Raw genomic sequence first — 25,045 nt, 5'->3', positions numbered from 1 at the left:
ATGTCAGCTCCCAAGGCCTTGGGCAACTCTACTCCTGTGGCTTTGCAGGGTACAGCCTCTCTCCCAGCTTCTTGCATGGCTGGCATTGAGTGTCTGTGGCTTTTCCAGGTGCACAATGCAAGCTGTCAGTGGACCTACCATTCTGTGGTCTGGAGGACAGTGGCCCTCTTCTCACAGCTCCACCAGGCAGTGCCCTAGTGGGGACTATTTGTGGGGGCTCCAAGCCCACATTTTCCTTCTGCACTACCCCAGCAGAGATTCTCCATGAGGACTTCACCCCTGCAGCAGGCTTCTGCCTGGATATCCAGGCATTTCCATACATCCTCCAAAATCTAGGCAGAAGTTCCTTAACCTCAATTATTGACTGCTGTGTACCCACAGGCTCAACACCACATGGAAGCTGCCAAAGTTTGGGGTTTGCACCCTCTGAAGTCATGGCCCAAGCTGTACCTTGGCCCCTTTCAGCCACAGCTGGAGAGGCTGGAACACAGGGCACCAAGTCCCTAGGATGCACATAGCCAGCCCACAAAACCATTTTTTCTTCCTAGGCCTCTGGGCCTGTGATGGGAGAGGCTGCCATGAAGGTCTCTAACATACTCTGGAGATATTTTCCCCAATGTCTTGGTATTAACATCTGGCTCCTCATTACTTATGCAAATTTCTGCAGCAGGCTTGAATTTCTCCCCAGAAAATTTGTTTTTTCTTTTCTATTGCATCATCAAGCTGCACATTTTCCAAACTTTTATGATCTCCTTCCTCTTGAACACTTTGCCACTTAGAAATTTCTTCCACCAGACACCCTTAATCATCTCTCTCAAGTTCAAATTTCCACAGATCTCTAGGGCAGGGGCAAAATGTGCCAGTCTCTTTGCTGAAACATAGCAAGAGTGACCTTTATTACAGTTTCCAAAAAGTTCCTGATCTCCATCTGAGACCACCTCAGCCTGGACTTCTTTATCCATATCACTATCAGCATTTTGGTCAAAGCCGCTCAACAAGTCTCTAGGAAGTTCCAAGCTTTCCCACATTTTCCTGTCTTCTGAGCCCTCCAAACTGTTCCCACCTCTGCCTGTTTCCCAATTCCAAAGTCACTTCCACATTTTAGGGTATCTTCATAGCAGCACCCCAGTACCAGTACCAACTTACTGTATTAGTCTGTTCTCACACTGCTAATAAGACATACCCGAGGCTGGGTAATTTATAAAGGAAAGAGGTTTAATTGACTCACAGTTCAGCATGGGTGGGGAGGCCTCAGAAAACTTACAATTGTGGCAGAAGGGGAAGCAAACCTGTCTTTCTTCACATGGTGGCAGCAGGGAGAAATATAAGTGAAGCAGGGAGAAGTCTCTTACAAAACCATCAGATCCTGTGAGAACTCACTCACTGTCACGAGAACAGCATGAGGGTAACCACCTCCATGATTCACTTACTTCCCACTGGGTCCCTCCCATAACGTGGGGATTATGGGAACTACAATTCAAGATGAGATTTGGGTGAGGCCAAACCATATCACCAGGAAAAGTAAATGGCAAATCTAGAATTCAAAGCTCAGTCTATGTGTCCATACTAGGATTTTTCTGTTCTGCTATGGTGTGCCCATATCAGAATTAACAAAGGAAAAATATTGAAAATTCCATTCTAAATGATAAAACAATATTCTATAATATAAAATACATAATTTACTTAACTGTATTGATTTTTAGCTTATTTCTATACTTTTATTCCTATAAATAGAATTGTAGTAAACATTTTCTGTATTATTTTACCTTATTTCTTATTACTTCTTTATCTGAATTCCTAGAAGCATCAAAGAATATAAATATTTTTAAAACTCTGGGTACACATATGACCCAGCCATCCCACTACTGGGTATATACCCAAAGGATTATAAATTACTCTACTACAAAGACACATGCACACGTATGTTTATTGCAGCACTATTCACAATAGCAAAGACTTGGAATCAACCCAAATGTCCATCAGTGACAGACTGGATTAAGAAAATGTGGCATATATACACCATGGAATACTATGCAGCCATCAAAAAGGATGAGTTTGCGTCCTTGGTAGGGACATGGATGCAGCTGGAAACCATCATTCTTAGCAAACTATCACAAGAACAGAAAACCAAACACCGCATGTTCTCACTCATAGGTGGGAACTGAACAATGAGATCACTTGGATTCGGGAAGGGGAACATCACACACTGGGGCCTATCATGGGGAGGGGGGAGGAGGGAGGGAGTGCATTGGGGAGTTATACATGATATAAATGATGAATTGATGGGTGCTGACGAGTTGATGGGTGCAGCACACCAACATGGCATAAGTATACATATGTAACAAACCTGCACGTTATGCACATGTACCCTAGAACTTAAAGTATAATAAAAAAAACAAAAAAAAACAAAACAAATAAACAAACAAACAAACAAAAATAAAACTATAATATAACTAAAAAAAAAAAAACAAAAAAACTCTGGGTACATAATGTCAATTTATTTTCCAGTAAGTCTGTGCCATTTATACTCTCACTTAGCCCAACCAACATTAAGTATATTTTCATCTTGGCTGATTTGATAACTGAAAGGTTAATTTCATAGATTAATTTGCATTTCCTTTCATTACTAATGAGATTGAAGGCTTTCTAACATATTTATTAGCTTTTTATTATCTTCTTTTGTAAATTCAATTGCCGGTTTTCCTATATGGTGTGAGTATTTTTTTCTTGGTGATTTGTAGGAGCTCTTTCTATTGGAAAGATACTAAGACTGCTTTTTAATTCTTGCAAACAACTTTTCCCAGAGTGTATTCCACATTCAGTTTTCCAACTTTCTGTTGTAAAAATATCATACATATAAGAGGGTATGCTCCTGCTATCTTTGCTGCATAATAAACATCAGAGTTTAGCAGCATAAAATAAACATTTTATATCACAATTTTAGAAGTCAGGAATTGAGGTAGGTCTAGAAGCTTTTCTGCTCTCATGACTTACTCATCTGGCAACTGGTTGACTGAAGGACCCAACATGGTTTTGCTCACATATTTAGTACCCTGGCAGTGATAAAAGGAAGACTGAGATTTGCTGGCAGTGTCAACAGGAGTGCCTACATATGGCTTCTTTGCGTGGTGGTCTCTAGGTAGTCAGACTTCTCTCTTGGAGACTCAGGGCTCCAAAAGACAATGTTCCAGCAATCAAGGTCAGCCTCATGGCCTTTTGTGATTCTGCTGCAGAAGTTACATAATGCCTACTCCACTGTGCTCAACTGGTCAGTTCATAAGCTCTCCCAGATTCAATGGGAGAGAACACAGAGGAGAATGAAAGGATCTGGCCATGTTTTAAAACCTCCATAAGGTATAACATTTTTTAAGGAATAAAGCAAACTCCCCTTCACCTTTTAATTTTGTTCACGAAATTTTTGCCTGCAACTGGTTTTTAAGTATTTATGTATGTTTATCTATCTTTTGGTTTCTTTCATTGCTTCATAATTCATTTTTTAAAATTATTTTTAAGCGTCTGTCTACAACCTCAAGGACATTACCGATTAATATATTTAGAACAATTACTTTTTGGTCTTAAAATATTTTAAGTACTAAGTATTGTAGTTGCATTAATTTAATTTAATTCTTAATTCTTTTCATCCTTAGATTTCTATCAGTGACATATTTGAAAATTCACTTTATAAATGCAGGTCAGACCATATATTTAATTATGCAGCTGCTGTGTTGAGAAGAAAAAACAAATCTAACTAAATAATTCTTGCTTAGTACTGTGCCAAATTTGTGGCGCATTCTTTAAAAATTAACTGAAATACAATGAGCTACAGATTGCCTGTGTAGCTAACGGTTCCCTTTAGCTCCTACAATGGTGCTTGAATATTGAATAATTTGATTAATTTCATAAACAGTAATTGTAGCACTCTTTCTCACAGTATTACGAATAACAAAGTAAAAAAGTGTCATCACATTAACAGCAACAAAAATGTCTTTTAATTAGAAATTATTTTAAAGGACATTCTTCTGCATCATAGAGAGAAAAGAACCTCTTTAAATAATATGTGGTGAACACTCAGTGTTAAATAATCCTTAGTCTGAGGGTCGAAAAATGGCAATTGAGGGGTCTTCGGTGTTTTTTCTCTGCTTCCACTATTGCATTTCAAAAAGCGGTTTGATCAGCTACCAAGGTGCAGGTCTGGGAAAGTTGTTCAGAGAGAGGTAAACTGAGTAAGATACATGACATGTACATAACAGTGATCTTCAGCATTTGTATTATGCTATGTATCTTCTTGTTTTATTTTCACCATAACCAGAAAGAAAAAAATGAATTTTTAGAGAAAGAAGAAAAAATGAAAAAAAATCTTATTGTCTAATGCAGTTCAGTAGCATGAGGGAAGGGCAATATCTAATTTATTTCTTCAACATTATATCTCCAACACTAAGCATTACACTTTGCACATAGTAGATACTCAAGAAATATGTATTGAAGAATGATATAAAAGAGGCACAAAAATTCCTCATAAGGCTCTTCCTGATATCCAGTCTGAATCTGGAGAGTTTTTTTTTCATGGAGGCAACTACGTTTGTGGTATATCTCCTTTCATATCTGTCAGTATTTCCTGCTAGTCTTCTGCAAGAAGTCATACTACGTGAGAGTGGACTGGAAAGTCAAGCTGTTGAGTCCATTTACTATCACCAAACTTTATTACTAAAGATAATTTGAAATCCCATGGCTTTCCAGAGGCAAAGGTTCTCGAATCACCTATGGCTAAACCAAAGTTTATGTCTAAATATCCACAAGTTGAGCCAAAGTGCAGGATGCTGCTGTATCCATCTTTTGGGCCTGAACACACATTGTGTAGCCTCTGTAGGGAAAGCCACATGTCAGAGGCTGGACCTTGTGCTTCAGGAACACTACTGCTTTTTTATAGTCATTTTGCAGATAGAAGACATTCAAGTGCTTCTTCATTTTGTGTTGAGTACTAAATACAGAGAAATTCTAGAACTATACTCTCTAATACTAGAGCCACTATCCACAGGTAGCTTAATTAACTCAAATTAATTAAAATTAAGTAAAACTAAAAATTAAGTTCCTCCATCACACTAGCCATATTTCAAGTGCTCAGTAGCCACACATGACTGGCAGCTACCATACTGAATAGTGTAAAGATGAAAAATTTTCATAATTACAGAAAGTTTTATTGGACAGTACTACTCTAGAATATACCATTTAAATCACATTTCAAACCTACTAAATTTGATATCCAATTCTGCGCTTATAACAAATACTGGCTTTCAAACTGATGTATTTATCTGAATGACTGAAGTTGTTCCTGTTAAAATATTTGTTGAACAGCAAATGTAGATATTTCTTAAACAAGTTCCTGTGAAACACACGAAAACAAAATAGAGAGTATCTATTACCCAAAACAGAGTTAAATCTCTGAAATTCATTTTAATTGGAGACAAGTCCCATATGATTTCTACAGAGTCTAGGTTATAGAGAACTTACAAAGTTTATTCAACTAGTTAAATTGTGCCAAAAATTCAAATGAAAACATAAAAGTGTCACCATATTAAAGCCCCATCACACCTGATTTGATATATAATCAAGAATAATTTATAACTCAAATACTGCCATATGTAAATTGATAGGAAATGTATTATTTTAAAAGTTCATTTTTCTTAAATAAAATTAACTTTTTTCCCTGAGGTATTACTAATATTTCTTCATAAATTTGCATTCTCTATGGCAAATGCCCAAATTCTTTCCAATTATCTCCAATCTGTATTAATGGAAATTAAACTGGTGAGAACTTATCACATGATATAACCATGAAAAGCAATAAAGATATACAATTTGTTGTTTATTTGGACAAAAACTACATATAGCATATGCAGAAAAATAAACTAATAGCATTTTACATATTTATACATTCCTATTATGCAATTTCTCGTATGATCCAGAATAATACACTTTGATAATCCATTTCTAATTGCACTGAGTAAAAGTATCCTCTTTTTTCTACTTTAGAAGTTGCTGTGGAAGCAGAGCAGCATCTGCTGAAGAGACAGAAACCAGTCCCAGGGGTGTTACAGGAAGGCACCAGCAAGGACATTGGTCTTTGATTCAACAGTCCTGTCAAGTATAAATGTAAGTGTGAGGAGCAACAGAGGGCAGGGCAGTGGTCTGGGTGGCCCACAGGTAAAGACGCAGATCGCTGTCCAGGAGCACAAGGGCCCCTGGCAGACGCTCAGTGTCTAGCCTGCCTGCGTGTCCTGTCTCCTATCCCCATTTCCATCGCTGCAAAAACCTTGAGACCATCGCTACTAATATTAGGTTTTCAAATCCCCTATAGTAAAATACATGTGCAGAGTGTGATCCTAGCTGATTTTTAAGTCTAGGCATGTTGAATACAGTCTTAAAATAATCATTTCCATAGATCTTGACTAGGTATCCAAATGTTCACCAGATGCTAGGAGTTAGATTTTGCAGAGGAAAATTGCTAACTTAAGCTTCTTTTCATGATTCAGCAGAGGGTTTTAAGTAATAAAAGATCTGGAGATTTGTAACATAAATAATTCCAGTGCAAATGGGAAAATTAAAATAATCTTATCATCTCTGTCATGTCTATATATGTTTTTCTACCATTATCATATTTCTCTTAATTGGGCCAATTTTTTTTCTGGCTGATATTTTATAGTTTTAAGTTATGAGCTGTAATGAAGAAATGATTCTTTTCAGATGACTGAAGTGATATGTACTAAATTTTCCTAAAAACAATCTAGGATGAATGAAACAGAGCATGATATGACAGAAATGGCTTTCTTTGTATGTGGTATTGAATATACTCACAGTGAAAAATAATAATAACAGCACGCCAGAATCCCTTTTATTCCTTAATTGATCTCTCAGTAGAAGCAATAAAAACATAAAGTACCTCATTAACTTTCAAACTTTGACGGAAAAAAAAAAACACAACATACTATCCATTTCTGACAAGTAGACATTATCTCATAGTATCCACAGCCATCCTATGCTTATTACTATTGCCTGGTCTTAAGTGTGACTCTTGGACACACGACTCAATATTCCCTAATATATAATAGTACAATGGTTTTTATAGTCTATTTAATTTTATTTCATAATTAAAAGAATGAATTGCTGAGATTCCCCAGATTTTTCGTGTTCTTATTGGGGTGGGGTGGATACCTGAACAAAAGGAAAAGTACAGCATTTAGCCTTATCATTAATCCCTCATTGACTGCAGCCTGTCTAGAATGAATCCATTTAGAGTTCCTGGAGAAATGCAAATACATTAATGATTTTACCAAGGCATTACATTTTTAATATAGGTACCACTAATTATTTTGGCTGGATTCCATCAAAGCCAGATGTTCTCCAAATGAAATCTTTATAATGCAAACCCAGTGAATAAAAAATACATGCTCATCGAAGCAGCAGATTGTAGGACTTGTGGATATTAGAAAAACTAGGGAAAGAGGCATGATGTGGGTAACAGTCATAATGTCAGAGTAAAGCTCTGAACTCAACCCAGAGGTACTTTATAATCGTTGCAACCAATGACAGGCTTGGCTTCTGGCTTTCTTGTAACAAAATCTTACTGCCAAGGGCATTGATGAGCTCTCCCAGTAAAAAAGTATAATAATAATACTAAACTGAATCATAAAAATACAGAAGGTGGTTATTAAAGGGCAGAGGAGAGAAATTGCTTGTAAAGTTTGGGTGGAAATATCAAAAATACATTTTATTGAACTTTTAAGAAATTAAGCTCTTTGTTTTTAAACTAGGGTGCAAAAGCAATAAAATGTAAAGGCTATTCAATAAACTATTTCATTCAATGGTCAACAGCAATGATTCAGCAAGTAAAAATAAAAATTACATTATTCAACATGGTCATCAATTCAGGCAGGCCTGAAGTTTACAAGTTATAAGTTTTTGAGTGAAAATAACCAGCTGAAAGTATTTTTTAAATGAATTTCGATTGAAAAAATATAAAGAATTTTTTGAATGTACACCTTTTTCTCAGTGAAAATGGACTTGGTTTAACTTGACATAATATAAAACTCTTAATGTTTTATGTAGTTTATTAAGTTCTATGGAGAAATATATTTGAAACAAATGTAGATAATGATCGAAAAAGTTTAAATATGAACACCATTATAGGCATACAATTAAGAAAATCAAAATAGATCATGATAACTAATCTTTTGCATGCCATCCAAAAGCACAGAATGTAACTTTTTAAGTCATTTTTTAATAATCTGGAGTTTTCTTTCTGACCCTTTTACCTTCCAAAAATATAGATTCCTGAATCATAGAACATACACATTTTGGTAGACAGATTCTATATTTTCCTCAAGTTAAATAACATATACCTCTAAGTGACAATAATCGTAAAAGCAAGCTTTTTGCTCATTAAGATACCTAATGTGCCTTACATATAGTATGTACTAAATAATATGGGTTGAACTGAATTATTCCCATTTTCTCTTCAGATGTTAATGTGTCTCTTGGATTGACACTAGAGAGGTGGTGTCCCACACATGGGAATTAATGAGCTACATCTGTAACCAAAAATATCCATGGGAAACCTGTTGAATTGATCCATATCTGTTTTATTAATCAAGCCCACTACGGAAGGGCTTTCTTGTGGTTGTACTATACTTTGGAAATAAATAGAGTGGGGAAACCACAGTTCATTTTAAAAGTTGTTTGAAACTTTGAAGAACATGGGGTTTTATATTATATGACAGCAATAAACTCCAGTTTTTGATGGCTGTAATTTTGAGTATATAAGTATATAAATATTCTGTATGTATAATTTTACTGCAGAACATTATGACTGTGGCCAAGAAGACCCTTACTGTTCAATATGGAATTTACTTCTTACTGCCACTGTCTTCCTTCCTCAACTTTTTAAAATAAAAAGACTTTTAAAAATAAAAAGAAATTTTAAAACTAGCTTGGTATGAATAGCCTTTAGCTGAAGCAGATGGCTGCAAGTCAGGAACCCCAGATTCTATCCTTCATTCTCCTACCAACTTGGAATGTGGCCTTGGGCAAGTCATGAGAGTAAATCTACAATAAAAGAGCTAATAATGCCTTACATGTGTGTGGTGTTTTATGATCTAACAGAGCACTTTCACATACAATATCTTATTTAATCTTCCCCACAGCTTCCTGAAAAGAGTATGGCAGTTATTAACAACCCGCATTATAAAGAGTAGGAATTTGAGACCCAGTGAAAGAAACTAAATCGTTTTTTTGAGTCAGGAACAGTCATAGTCTAAGATTCCGGGCTGGTCTTTGTCTTTCCTCTGCACCACATTGCCACCCTCTGGCACCTCCAATGGTGGCAAAGCAGGAATGACTATAGCTGCACTGGTCAATATGATAGCCACTAACCACATTCTGATATTGAGCATGTGAAATGTGGCTAGTCCCAACTGAGATGTGCTGTGAGTGTGAAATACACACCAAATTTCTAAGACTGGAAATGAAAAACAGAATGTAAAATGTCTCATTAATACTTTATATATTGATTGCATGTCAAAATGATGATATTTTTAATATTTTGAGTTAAATAATAGTAATAAATATAAATAAATATATTAATAAATATTACCAAATATGGTTTAAGAACATTAATTCCACCCGTTTCTTTTTACTTATTAATATGGATAATAGAAAACATAAAGTTGATGTGTGACTCACATTGTCCCTATGGGACAGCACTGACCAGAGAATTCCATTGTTCCGAGCCCACATGCTAATTTCACAGTACTGGACGTGTTTATGTGCCTGGCTTGATGTGGCTGACACAATTTCCTGAGATGCTGTCAAACAGAGGGCAAGGTAGATTAGCAGCAATGATCTGGGCATTCTCGCACAGCTTCCACATGCAGGAAAAAAGTCTGGTTTCATTAGTTGCTGCCCCAAATTGCTCATTCATCAAAAGGGTCCATTTTATACCTGTTGAATCCTTGAGAGACTTAGAAGTAAAAGTGCTATGGCAAGAACTATAAATTACATTTATGGCTCTATAGCACTCTTTATTTTCAAACACGTTCCCATTAAACATTATGAATGAATGAGACATTAAACTGTTAGGCTGATATATACTATGTAAAATAGTAATTATATGTAACTTTGTTGTACAGTATGTTTTATTCTACCTACAAAGTCTTTAAGATATTTTACATACAATCCCTAAATAAATAGCTTATACCTGTTATGGAACAACCTAACTGAAAGTCCTCAGGAAAAATGAGTTCTTTTTTAGAAGAAAAAATATGTATAGTAAAAAATAGCACAGATCACTAAAATCTAGCATCCATCTGGCAGTTATTATGTGGGCTCAAGTACCAGGCTAAGAGTTACACCAAGGTTCTTTCACTTCATCTTTACATGGCTTTGAAAATCAGCAAGAGGGAGCAGAACCAAAGGTCTTAACCACTACTGCTTCTTATTTCAAAGCAATTTAAAATCATAACTCAACCTATCATGACAGTATAAGAATATTTGGAATTGATTTGATTTGACTCATTCAAACTCCACGAGCATCTACCTAGCAAATATAATGGACCAGGAACAGTTCTAGACACTGAGGGAATATTGAGCAATAAGACCAGAGCTCTACCCTCAAAGAGAACACTGATTGGCAGGTTTATGAACATGCTTTTGAAAAATGCTTACTTACGACGAAATAAAAGGGGAGTCACAACTCATGTTCTAAAGGGCTTCTTTATGTTCCAATAGGAATCTTTATAGTGCTATTCCTCAGTTTGTTAAAATGTACCTATTGTTCATAAAGCAAAGGTCTTATATAAAAAAAATAAAAAACTATGTAGTTTGAATTTCAGAGGTTTGCTTTCCTCCATTATAGTCACTTGGAAGAAGAGGTGCTGAAATTACCTTAAATCTTTTCTAGAACAAGGAGAGACGAAAGCAAACAAACAAAAGGAACACAAGTCAAAATGACTCTTAAAAAATCACAAAATAATGAAACTAAAGAGTTTTATAATCTTTTATATAATAATAATAACAAGTTATCTTTGAAGATAGAGATTTAATATTATGCATATGAGTTAACTATCTATTAATTTTTTAAAGAATATTTCAAAATAGAATGTATAACTTGTTGCCAATTTCTTTTTCTTTTTTTCTTTTTTCTTTATTTTTTTCTCTCTTTATTTATTTTTTTTGAGACAGTCTTGCTCTGTTATCAAGGCTGGGGTGCAGTGGCATGATCTCGGCTCACTGCAACCTCCACCTCCTGGGTTCAAGCAATGTAGTAGCTTGGACTACAGGTGCACACCACCACACCAGGCTAATTTTTGTATTTTTAGTAGAGTCAGGATTTCGCCGTGTTGGCCAGGCTAGTCTTGAACTCCTGACCTTCAGGGATCCGCCCACCTCAGCCTCCCAAAGTGCTGAGATTACAGGTGTGAGCCACTACACCTGGCCCCAGTTTCCTAGTGTTCATGTTTACCTAGAATTAAATAAAAATAAAATATTAATAGCCAACTCTGGGTGGCAGAATTTTAGACAGTTTTGTGCCCTTATGTATACTCTTTTGCAAATTTTTCAAAATAAACATATATTGCTTTTATAATTGGTAAACAGAAAAAATACTGTAATTGACTCCAAAATCGACAGGTGATAAAGACAAAATGTCCAGGGGAAGTAAAATGCAAATTTTGCTCTCAATCACAAAATTTTTTAAAAATAATAATAAATGTAATAGGTTCTTCCTTGCAGGTGTTATTTCCCTTTCTTTGATTCAAGATAAAGCAACCTGTAGGCTATTCAACTTCTCTAGACAAGAAAGGTTAAAAATTGGATTGAATTTTCTAGATTTTCTTGAGAAAGCATTTCACCTTCAGCTATGAACATGAGCGTAAAGATCAAAGTTGTAATATGGGCTGGTAAAGCTGAAAGTTGTTATCGTAGCAATCAGAAATGCAGAGCATCATTAAAGTGTACTTCTTTCACCTTAAAACATAAACTGGCTATCAATCATTTCTAATGGCATCTACTTAAAAATGGCCTTATTATTGGCTCCTAAAATGTGTAAAATGTCAGGTGGAAATACATAAACACGTCTGAGCTGGACAGAGTCTCGGTGATCCTAAAAAGTGAAATCTAGAGCTATTTTAGAGATGCCATTTAAAAATTTATGGAAAGAGATTTGGTCTTATAATTTCTTTAATGAATAGTAAAATTTTACTACAAAGAAAACAAAGAAATGGGTTATTTGTGCCATTTAATCATTAAATAATAAATCCACAGACCATTAGAGCTGGAAGGGACCTTCTAGATTATCTCCTCCAATGCCGATATTTTACAGATGAGAAAGTAGGAACAGAAAAGTTATTTTCTCAGGGCTGAGCACAGTGGCTCACACCTGTAATCCCAGCACTATAGGAGGCCAAGGCGGGCAGATCACCTGAGGTCAGGGGTTCGAGACCAGCCTGGCCAACATGGCGAAACCCTGCCTCTACTACAAATACAAAAATTAGCCAGGCGTGGTGGTGGGTGCCTGTATTCCCAGCTACTTGGGAGGCTGAGGCAGGGAGAAACGCTTGAACCCAGCAGGTGAAGGTTGCAGTGAGCTGAGATCACACCACTGCACTCCAGCTTGGGCGACAAAGCGAGACTTTGAAAAAAAGGAAAGAAAATGTATCTTCTCAGGAAAAAGTAAAATCACTCAAAAATATCTTAAAGAATCCAGAAACATCTTGAATCTTACCTGGGAAAATTTAGGTAAGATTTTGAATCCTACTAGAGCTTTAATTATAGCTCGAATTTTTAGTTTGGTTGTGGGCACTCCTACGCAATGAAGGAAAGACACTAACAGTGACTGTGGAAAGCACATTCACAATGAACATTTCATTTTTTCATTTCATTCATATTTTTGGTTATAGTCAAAACCAAAAATAAAATAGACCAATGATTTCAGACCAGGTTATTCATTCATTCCTCAGCTTCCTTTCTTTAGTGAGTCAAGTAATTGAAATGAGCTTTCTTAGCCACTTTTAAGACACAATTCTTCTGTTATCATGAAAAATTGGCTACTTCTAAAGTTGTTGATATGCTGAAGAATAATGGGACCTTCATTCTTTGAGTTTAAATATCCAAATTATTGCCAAAATTCTCCTGATTTAATGCATTTATGAAAATGTGCTTATAATAAAATTATATATATTAAGAATATACTCCTCATCTCCTGCAAATAGATACTTACTTTGCATTATGGACATCCTGGAAGAAGTAAACATGAAAGCCCTTTTTCTAAGTTCAATGTTGGTCTAAGAAATGGAAAATAGTAACACTTGGTTTTAAGGAAGCTAGCACAGTGTAGGCATGTTCGTTGTCATCTGTAAAGGAGAAATAAGAGTAGACTTTTGCAAAATCATTTAAGAATTAAATCAATAATAGATACAAAATGTTTAGTACAGGGCTTGGCTCACAGTTAACATTTAATAAGTCCCCGCTATTAGTATTAGTGGTAGTAATGTTATTATTATTTACAACATGATCACTCTTCCACCACACTCTTCCCTTCAAACAAAACTCTTGTGATCCCCCTACACTATTTCATGGCTCCATGTGCTTGTGTATTCTGATCCCTCTCCCCAAATGCCCTATCCTGACTTCTACAGCTGCTGAACTCCTACCTATCACCCAAGGTCAGCTTTCTTCCTCTTACCTGTGTTACCTAATCCCTCGCTGCACTCACCTATTTCCCATGGCACTCTGCATATATCCCTCTCCTATCAATTGAGATGATGACTTTTACTTGATCCTCCCTCATGCCTCCCTACATACCACACACACATACACATGCATGTACACATATGCACACACTCTGGACTGTAGTGAATTCATCATACTCAATTTTGTATCACCATAGAAATGTCTATTGAAATGAACAAAATCCTGCATAAATAAATGACTTTTTAATTTCATGAGTAGGTATCAGGCTAGAATGTGCACCTAGTGGCCTCAGTTTAGAGGGGGAGAAGGGGAGATGGGCATATGAGGAAAGCTGGGACATGCCACTCACCAGCCCTGGAGCCCAGCTCTGCCACATGCCTACTGCTATGACTTGTAGTAAGTCATTTAACTTCTCTGAACCTGTTTTCCTTCTCAGCAAAATGGGAGGACTGGGCAAAATCTTCTCTGAGGACCCTTCCAGCACCAACCTTTATATATGATGCTATGCACTGGTTTATCTCAGTGGTTCTCAAACTTCAGCAGACATCAGAATCATCTGGAAGGCTTATTAAAATACTGGTCAGCAGATCTGATGGGGCCCCAAAACTTGCATTTTTAACAAATTGCTAGATGATGGTGAGGCTGCTGGCAGGGGGACCACACTTTAAGAACCACTAAGGGATCTTCTTGACCCAGGATCCTGACACTGTCCTGTTGCTAGCTGGTGAAAGGAACTCCTGATATGAAAATGTATAACAAGATGCAGGCAGGCAAACCCACCCTTCTGTGAGGCTGTCATCAGAAGGACTAGGTGCCTATGGGTAAGCCCCAAGGGTGACCACTGAATGAAAGCTTTGCTGACTGGAGTTTTGTTAAAGGCTCACTTTGTGGGAAAGAAACTGCCTGACTTCTCAGTGCTGTAGGGTATAGAAAACACTGATGCCAGGGTTGGACCCATCAGTTAGTACCTGCTGCAGCTGAAGTCACATGGATCACAATTGCCATCTAGTGATGACTTTGAATTACTGCATCAAGAGACTACAGAATGAAATGCTGCTTTTTCATTTAGAAACTTTTTTTTTTTTTTACACAAAACTATGTTCAAAATGAGAACCCTTAAGGATAAACTCTAATGTGCTCTGGTCTTATCTACATTTGTATCTCAGTACTATGAAAATAAACACATATATAATATTTACTATGTGCTAGGCATGGTTCTATGCTTTATATACGTTCAATTATTCACAGCAAACCGATAAGATAATACAAATTTTCCCATTTTGGAGACAAGAAATAAAACTACAAATGTACAAAGCAATGAAAAGACTTGCCTGAGGTTGCCCAGTCAGTAAAATGGTAGAGCTTGGATTGAACCTAGACAGCTATTGGGAAGATACTACACTAACCAGTCTCTCTTATATCAATTTAAAACATAGTTGCTGAAACAATTAGTACTTGTAAACAGTTGTCAGTTACAGATATGGGACTGCAAAACTGGATTAAGTATACACTAAATAAATAAATTTTTTCTGATCCTTCCAAATGAAATCAGCTCATATGCAATAATTAAAGAAAGGTTTCTACCTACAGGAAGCCAAATGCAACAAAATGAGCACCAACTTGGATTAAGATTTGGAATCATTTTTCTACCTGCTATACAATCTTAGACAAGTCACTTAGATTCACTTTTTCATCTATGAAATAGAAAAAAATAAAACTGTAGTTTACATAGTTCTGTAATTCCCAAAGATGTGGTTTGGGGGTTCTGTAAAGTCAGATTAAATTTTAGAGTAGCTGCTCAAGTTATCCACTGAATGCGATCACAAGAGCAAAGAGGGAGATCATGGATAATAACTATATTGTTTTTTTTCAAATTGTCTCTCATGTGTGAAAGAAGCCAGGACAGAAGATTTGATCTCCTGGTCTATTGTCCATAAGTGCTAGCAGTAAACAATAACACTCATGGTGTTTGTGGGAGAATTACAGAGCTCAAGCAGAAAGATACACATTTCCTTTATTTTTCTGAATACTGTACTTGGCCTGTGCACCTGTGCTCTGCATCCCTGCCTGTTCTCTGCCTCCCAAGGGTCCTCAACAAAGAACTCCTACAGAAAGATCACATATTTGCCAGTGGATTGAGGTCCAACGCCCCCCTCCCCCCGCCCTCACTCCAACCTTCTCTTATCAGAGACCTTCTTGGATTTAAAATCCAGGTCCCTGATAATCCTTTCTTATCTAAAACATCTCAGTTACCAAATAATTTCTTATCTCAATAGACCAAACCAGGGTTATCAAACCAAAGTACTAGAGTACTAAGTTTCTTTGCACCTGTATATGTATAACATGCTAAGACTTGCTGGCATCAAATTCATGGTAATGAAGGAAAATAAACATAGACAGAGTCAGAGAAATAATGGGTAACAATTAAAATATAGTAGGGTAAACTATTGGTACCTCACTTTAGTAGATTTCTTGATGTCATTTCAAGTATTTGCACATACTTAGTCACCAAAACAACCCTAAAATTAGGCTAGGTAAGTTTATTATCAATACCATTTGAGAAATAAAGATATTGACACACAGAAATGTAAAGAAAAACAAAGGAAACTGAAACAAAGAAACTTTAAACAACTTGAAAAAATAAGTGAGGGTTCATATATCCTAGTTACTAGGCCTGTGCTTGGCCCCACAATTACAATGTAACAATCAAATCCTGATATAAGATGACTTCCTCTGATAGTTGAGTTTTTTAAAAGTTCTTTATACAAATACAGTAGAAGTAAATGACTAATTAGACTTCAAGGATAGTAAAAACTCTATTAAATCACTTAACCAACGTGTGTTGAGAATCTACCTCGTGGCTGGCACTGTTTTAGATTGGGGAGTTTAGCAGTGAATGAGGCCAAAATGCCATTCTACCCTTAAAGCTTACATTCTCTCTAGTTGGAGAAGAGATGACAAATGTGAATATAAATACATATCTATATACTCTTGAGAAATAAATGTTACAGTAGAAATGGAAAAAAATGTGGTTGGTCTCTGAGCCAGTGGTTCTTTTATGGGAACCAGTGTCTTCAATTTCCAGGCAGCTATGCTGTGCTGAACCTGGACTCAAAAGATTTGGGGACAGTACCATCACATCACCTATGCATGATCAAGAAAACAATCATTTTGGGGATAAAACGTCTTAGCCAAAATCACCAGTAAATCCAGCATAGAGCCAAAACTGTGTAAACAGTAATGTAAAGATGGGCACAGAAACTGATTCATATGCAGAGAAAACTGAAGGATCACCAAATTCCAAGGAAATGTGGTTTCTTTGTCAGTCCTTACTTTTTACAGAGAATGCTCCTTTTAAATATTTTAGCTTCTCTGATGGATCTGAATTGGCTATGATCATTTTTGTAGATGAAGAAGAAATGAAATTCTAAAGGCATATAAACTTAGAAAGACAGGCACTTTTCTGTCTCCTTGCTGTATCCCCAGCAATTAGGATGGTACCTGGCAAATGGTTGGCATTCAGCAAATCTTTGTTGAATAAAGAAATGAATAAAGAAAAGCTTGAATAAATTGCTGAATTTAAAGGGGAAAAATAAAGTAGAAAAGAATCTTTTCTTTCTACTTGTTTTTACATCAAAATTCATATTGCCAGGTGAAACCTAATAAAAATATTGGGAGAAGATTTTCTTCCTGGGGGTGCAACTCTTGTCTAATACACTCTTTCTCTGGTGTCACAATTAAGTTCTTGTTGATCATTCATTACATTGACTAAGCAGTAACAGATTTTTATCTTAGATTCCTACAGATTTTATGGGGTCTACATTTCTCACCCATTCTTCAAACCCTTTGTTGGGGAGCACTGCCAACCTGAAAAGTTAAACAAACAAACAAAAAAAATGAAATAATTGACAGGCTAGTAGCCCCAAAAGATGACTTTTCTGACTGCATTGTCAATTCTGTCTAATCTTCTAAGATCCATATCTAAGATTCTAGCCTGACTTAAACTTGTATCAGTTCATTTACCTTTATTAGTTCTGACCTCATGCTCAGGGCTGGCCTTTTCCCCATTACCATCATTTTATCTGTCATAGCTATTGAGTACCTATGGATGAAAACTAGTAAAGAGATAAAAATGAGAAATGAAGAAGGAACTGAATGGGATACAGCTGTTCTCAAACTAAGGCCCTTTTCAGAAAGTATTTAATGAGAGAACAGAAGCCTCACACTTTTACAGCATAGAATCTAGACTGGACTTTAGAGGCTACTGTTACTCAGCCTGATCAGCATGAATCTATTCTGTATCAAGTGTTCCTTGAGATCTCTGAATCTAAAACATTTAAAAATTTGTATAAGTTATTCTAAAGTGAGAAAATAAATAGAATAGAATACATTCTATTAGGTTGGTACCAAAGTAATCATGGTTTTTGCCACTACTTTCAATGGCAAAAACTTACTTTTGCATCAAGCTAATAGTAGAATGTCACAGAGAGATAAAATAAATCTTTCTCATCTCGCCTGTTGGTGACATCACACTCTAAAAATAGGTATGAGGAGGAGCCCAAAGGAGGAATTTCAATTAGGCTAATCTACTTACAAGTAGAATGTCTTCCAGGATTCAAGAGCTTTTGGCAAACATTAGTTAGCACATTCTTTCTAAAAGGTAAAAATCTTATTTTTCTTTGGCAGGTTTTAAATGACACTTGAGAGTGAAACCTTCCAAACCATAGCCAAAAGCAGCTTAATCCAACTTCCCCAGCAGCTCAAGATCAATGAAAAAGTTAGCCCTAAGGATTTCAGGATGTTAATTGTGAAACATAATTCCATTATATTTATGGCTGTATAAACTGAGCAGAGCTCCTCTTGAGTATTATGAGGTGTTCTTTGCAGTGCGGGCAATTGGTTATACTGGATGCTGTAACAGATACTGTATTGAAAAGAACCACAGTTTAATCACAACCGATTCATTAGGACTGTGGTTCTCAATCTTTATGGGACATAAAAATTAACTAGAGCATACTTGTAGAAAATGCAGATTTCTGGTCCTCTCCCCAAGCCTTTCTAATCAGGTTCCATGTAGAGGAGACTGGGAACCAGGAAGGCCAGTGAGGAAGAAGTGATCTGTAAACCACACACTGAGAAATACTTCACTGAAGTCTGGCTTGAGCTCCTCGAAGTCAGGTCTCTCTCTTTAAACCTTAATTCCCTGCACCTACTACTGAGAGTGGAACCTGATAGATACTCAATGAATATTTAGTGAATTCAAAACAATTAGCACTTATAGATGCCAGGCACTGTTCTAAGCACTCTACACATACTAGCTCATTTAGTCCTCATAACAAAGGATTATTATTGGCCTTGACACTTGCTGAACACTCTGCCTGCACACTGTCCAGAGAGTCATATGGCTGGCTTCTTTCAGCTGCCACCTCCTCAGCAAAACCCTTCTTGACAGCCCATCTCAAGTTGCATCGATGCTACTCCCAACCCATCACAAGATCCTGTTCCTTTGGTTTCTTTTCTAAGCAGTTACCTCTATCTGAAATTATCTTGTTTGGTTTATTGTCTTGCTCCCTTCACTAAAATACAAGCTCCACGAGAGCAGGAATCTCACCAGTCTTATTTGTCACTGTCTAGAAGTACAGTGCCTGAATCACCGTGGACAGGAAGAAAATATTTGTTAAATTAATGCATTTAGCAAACACATAACAAATGAAAAGCAAGGGAGTTGTATTTGCTATGTAATTTCTCAGTTCTCTCAGAGTTTCTAAAATGTATGATAAGGGTAAAAAGTGACAGAAAGACTTCTATCCTAGAAATATCCTCAAAATGATTTCCTAATCTAGCCTGTCCCAAGTCATAGCATGAACATGAGAAAAAGGGAAAACTACATAAGGGCTAAAATATCTGGGTAGATTTTTCATTCTGTGATTCAATATTTTGCTTGAAATGAACTCTCAGGACGTCAGACACATCCGTGTTCAAACATAAGTAAAAAACACATTCCAAGATCAAATGTACATGATTTTCAGATTAACCAATGTTTTCTTTAGCCACACAATGACTCTGCTTTACTAGTTTGAAAAGCTGTATCTACATGACACCAAAAGAGCTAGTTAAATCAATAAAACCCAAGCCAGTTGTTCCAACCGTAAAAAGAATACATAGAAAAATTCACTTCGAATGGTGACTGTGCCAAACTAGTTGATTGTATTGCTTTGTGCCAACAAAATCATCATCAGGAGCTGACTGGCTGTAGGCTCGAGAGAGAACATTTTAAATGGGTTTCTCCTACAGTATGATCATGGTTCCTTTGAAAGGGGCCACTTGGCTAACCAAACCCCTGTAGTATTTCTACTATAGACAATCACATCACTCTCTTCCTCTTCTTTATATATATTGTTGAGTCTCAGGAAAATGAAAGTAAGGCCTAGGAATTGCTGTTGTATGAAGGAATTTTTACCACTTCTACTAAAATGTCAGACAGTGAATGTTGTCAGTGATGTTGCTGGAGAGAAAACACTCAAAATCAAATAGAGACTAAAAAAAAAAAGTTTTCCTTGTTTTATTTTGAGAAAGTCTTTTCACTGTGCTCATGTAGGGAGTTGGCCAGACCTGGGTTGGCTTCATTAGTCATCTCAGAGCATGTGAATAGATCATGGAAAAATCTTTCCATCTTTGAGGAATTCCTGGTCTCCAACTGCATTCATTTCAGTCAGTCATTGAGACTTAGCAGGAAACTTGAAAGTACCAAAATAAATGGAGAAAAAGAGGCAGAGAGAGGGGTACAAACAGTGAGGTGGCTCTACCAGGCAAAGAAAACATCCTTTCTTTGCAAAGAACTTCAGCTAGAAAGAATTTTGCTGTCCCCTCTCCCATAGAAAAATATTAAATATTTAGTCAGAATATTTTGAAAGATAGGAATTTTTTTATTCTAAAAATGTCCAAGGGCAATCTAGTCAAGAATGAACATAAATTCTACATTCACAACCCAAATCCTCAAAACCATTTGAGTTAACTCAAAGCCAGGTTTAGCATATTTTGCTTACCATTTTCTGAGCTAAGCATGATTTAGATTACAAATTTCTCTGACATTCATGTGTAGACCTGACAAACTTTGTCATTTCCTTATCAGAAGCAACAGGAGAAATTCTAACTATGAAGACTCACAGAGATTTATTGCCTCCATTCCCAGCCTAACATTTGACTCAGCACAGAGGGCAGGCAGCCAAAAAGAAGTCCTCTACTAAGATATGAAGGGAATTGGCTGCTTGTAAAGTCCAGACTTGGGAGTGACACAAACAGGGCTTTTACACAGCCAGCAAAGCCTCGTGTGTTTGAAGTCAGATCAATTGATTTCTTGAACATTTCAAATAAGCAAAATTCTGCAGAAAATGGGAGCCAGATGAATTTTTAACTCAGGAGTTCCTTGGAAGAGAGGTAGAAAATAGTCAAAGAACATCTTCTATTTCACATTTGCTCTCCCAATAGACTTACTTTCCAGAACTATACCCACATGACATGTATATAGAAACAATGATTCAATAAACTTAGGGAAGGGTAGAATTTTTCTTATTGAAATAAAAAAGGAAACACTATATGTCTGATATAAATATACACCAAATTTCTCTTAAAGTACTACACTGATTCTGAAGGAGTTCCAAAACACTTAGCATCTATTGTGGACCTGGCACTGTGTTGGCAATTTTTGCAAACCTCAGAGGTTAGTTATTATTTTCATGGTACACCTAAAGAAACTGAGGTTTATGGTGATTCTGTAACTTGGCAGAGGACACAATGATTGTAAATGAAGAGACTGACTCCTCAAAGGAGTCCCCAGCTGATTCTCGGAGTTGAAATGGAAATGGAAAGAATCAAATTTCTAAGACTAAGTTTATTCTCTACTGGCTGTTGCTAGTTTGCACCTCCTTGCACATGGTACAGGAATAAATTGGCAGCCTGTGTTGAAGCTGTAACTACTAGGTCAGGAGTAGTCAGGCAGTTGTGTGCCTGTCAGGTATGCTACCTCGCCAAGCACGAGCAGCCTATGCACAAATTTCCCCAGGAACAATAAGGGGACAAAAATGGAGTCCTCTCCTCTCTCCAATACTCTCTGGCTTTAGATATCCAGAGAAAACATGTGGAACATGAAAAGAAGAAAACAGACACCCTCTCATACCTAGTTGTTATCTTGTTAACACCTTGTTCTTTGTACTTGTGACTTTCACAGAAGATGAAATACTTATTTTCTCTTAATTTCACATATGCTGCTCAGAAGCCCCCAGGTTTTGTGGAATTTTTATTAAGAATTCCAGCTATTCCAGCAATAAATTTTAGACACCACAGCTTTGGCTGACAGAGAGGCGATACATACCATGTTTGGTGCAACTGACCTCTAGGGATTTTTCTCTCTGCTTTCTTCTGCTTTTTCTTCTAGTGAAACTGTCCCGTTGTTGGTTTTTATTAATATGATCATATTTTCCCTTCTCAGAAATCTCATTTTTGAGATAAGGAAATAATAAAAATGGTAATAGATAGTCATCGCTGGTATTTCGTTGGCTCTCCTCTGCTCTTGCATTTGAACTGACTGCTCTGTTTCTTGAGCACTTTGATACCAGCAAAGAAAATCACACACATTTTAGCGTGGGCTTTTTAATGTGTATCTATGTTAATCTGGCCCACTCCTGACATTTGTCATGCTTTGGGCGAAAGTACAAATAAAGGTCCAGATACCATACTCAAATACTTAAAAGTTATCAGTTGAGTTAACAAACTGCTAAAAAAAAAAGTTCTATCCTTCTGCCTTGGCAATATACCTTCATATCAAGCTGGGAGGTAAAATTCAAATTTTCAGACTCTTTGGAGTTCTGAATGCGAAGATACAGGGAGACCAGCCTGCTGCTGGGTTCTTCTGTTCCCACCCTCAACTCTGCTATGGACCACAATAGATTTCACAGCCATGCATGTGAACACCCCATTCACACAGCAAAACTCTATCCACAACCTCCAGCAAACAGCTGTTCCCTAGCCCCACGTTGGTCCTAGGCTTGCACCCCAGTGACACAGTGTATGTCAAGAGGCAGGACCCTGAATGAAAGCCTGTGCAGACACTGGAAAGAGCTTGAGATCATCGGCACAGAGAATTCCAGGATCCTGTGCATCCAGGGCGTGGTCTAGGAGCGTGGGCTCTGCATAGCACAATCCTTTGGCTTCTCACCCCATGGCAGCTGAGGGAGACATGGCTGGAGGACAGTCAGACCAAAGGCCCCTCTTGGCCCAACCTGGGTAGTACTTGGAGTTAATGTCCCCTTTGTTGTAATGGATAAGTGGGAATCAACCTCTTTAACTGCACACTTTTCATTCATACCTTCTAGGTGGCAGAGAAAGGTATTTCAAAAGAGATTGGTAACTAGAAATTCAAGATCCCTAGCTTCATACAAGGCAAAATATCTGCACCTTGGTATCCCTGAGGATTATGCAACTTGCTCTTTGAATTGCAACTGCAATCATCTGATTTCCTACCCCAGTTTCCAATGATCCAAAGCCAACAAAGAAGCAGAACCTGTTACATATTCCAAAGGAGACATCGTAACAATGAATTATTATCTAACACAGAAATAACTTTAATTAAGAGGAGAGAATACAAGCACATATTTCATTGTCATAAATTTCTTTAGAAGACAAAATAAGCAGAAGTCAAAGAAATATACTCTGGGAGATGAGAGGGAGGGATGGGTTCCTTGGGTTTACATTTGTTCTAAGTAAGATACGCTGTGCACCTCCTGCCTGTCTAAACCTCTGAATCCACTCCTGCCTCTACCAGTAATGACAGCAATAATAACAACAGTTAATACCTACATCGCACTTACTTCATGTCAGACATCATTCTAAACACTTTACATGCATATACTTATTTAATCTTCATTAAAGTCCTGTGAGGTAGGTATTATTATTATCCTCATTTTCTAGAAAAGGAAAATGAGGCACAAACATGTTTTTGGAAAAAAAACAAACTTTTCCTGAAGTCACGTAGGTAATAGGGTTCAGAGCTGGGATTTTAACCCAGGCGGTGTGGCTCTAGAATCCATGCACCCAGTATCATGTTCTGCTTCTTGAGGTGGTCTACCACCCAAGGACTAGCCAGCTCAGCCTATTGGTCACCATCTACTCTGCCGTGATTCCCCAGGTAACCATGCATTTGACACCAGTAGTTAGAGGCTTCACCTAGGAAAACTGTCTCTTTGGCTGACCTGGGATATCTTGCTTTCATAATGGGTGATCTACCACCTAAGGACCAGCCAGCTCAGTCAATGGGTCACTATCTGCTCTGCCAGGCTTCTCCAAGTAACCATGCATTTGACTCCAGTAGTTGGAGGCTTGACCTAGAAGAACTGTCTCTTTGGCTGACCCAGGATTTCTTGCTTTCTCTGTGGTAAGAACAGCCTCCACCTTCTCAGGCCCCGGGACTATCACCCACCAGAAGCCTGGAAAACCATATCACCCCCAAATTCTGTCAACACCTAACTGAACTTTTTAAATAGAAGCTTTGTGCATGAGAATGTTCTTATCTTCTTGTCTTAAGGTTCACAAAACATTAGAGATTGTGCTTATTTTTGTTTTCAATTTATACTAGAGTTCTCTGCATGTAAGAGGTATCCAGAGATTTTTTAATAAATAAAGTTCTTCTTGTTCTTCAACAAGTCTGAATTTTAATCTGGCAGCTCAATGCATATAAAGAGCAGGAAAACATTTGTATAAAATTGCAAATTCTGGCCGGGCGCGGTGGCTCAAGCCTGTAATCCCAGCACTTTGGGAGGCCGAGACGGGCGGATCACGAGGTCAGGAGATCGAGACCATCCTGGCTAACACGGTGAAACCCCGTCTCTACTAAAAAATACAAAAAACTAGCCGGGTGAGGTGGCGGGCGCCTGTAGTCCCAGCTACTCGGGAGGCTGAGGCAGGAGAATGGCGTGAACCCGGGAGGCAGAGCTTGCAGTGAGCTGAGATCCGGCCACTGCACTCCAGCCTGGGCGACAGAGCGAGACTCCGTCTCAAAAAAAAAAAAAAAAAAAAAAAAAAAAAAAAAAAAAAAATTGCAAATTCAATTGTGAGTTGCATGAATATGAAAAAGTATGTATGTGCCCCTGTACATATATGTGTGTGCGTGTACATCATGATCTATTCAATATTCAAAGTTTCCATTCAAACAGGTAATATGTTGTTAGTAGTTAAGTGCTTAGAACCTGGGGGTAGATACCTTGCGCTCAAATTCCAGTCCTGTGACTTACCGACTGTAGGACTTTTGATA

General features: G+C 37.2%; 1 protein-coding gene across 6 annotated transcripts in view; it reads left to right on the top strand.

Moving 5' to 3' along the window:
• The window catches only part of LOC117083604 (collagen alpha-1(VIII) chain), a 554,637-nt gene that overhangs the window by 91,703 nt on the left and 437,889 nt on the right, over positions 1–25,045 (top strand). For all 6 annotated transcript variants that reach the window (XM_033211492.1, XM_033211487.1, XM_033211488.1 and 3 more), the window contains one exon: positions 6,031–6,150. The gene's annotated coding sequence lies outside the window, so the exon portion shown is untranslated. The remainder of the gene's footprint in view (positions 1–6,030; positions 6,151–25,045) is intronic.

The sequence above is a fragment of the Trachypithecus francoisi genome, unplaced genomic scaffold (assembly GCF_009764315.1).
Source record: "Trachypithecus francoisi isolate TF-2019V2 unplaced genomic scaffold, Tfra_2.0 Lachesis_group0, whole genome shotgun sequence".
Classification (NCBI taxonomy): Eukaryota; Metazoa; Chordata; class Mammalia; order Primates; family Cercopithecidae; genus Trachypithecus; species Trachypithecus francoisi.
This window is presented reverse-complemented; position numbering and strand designations above follow the sequence as displayed.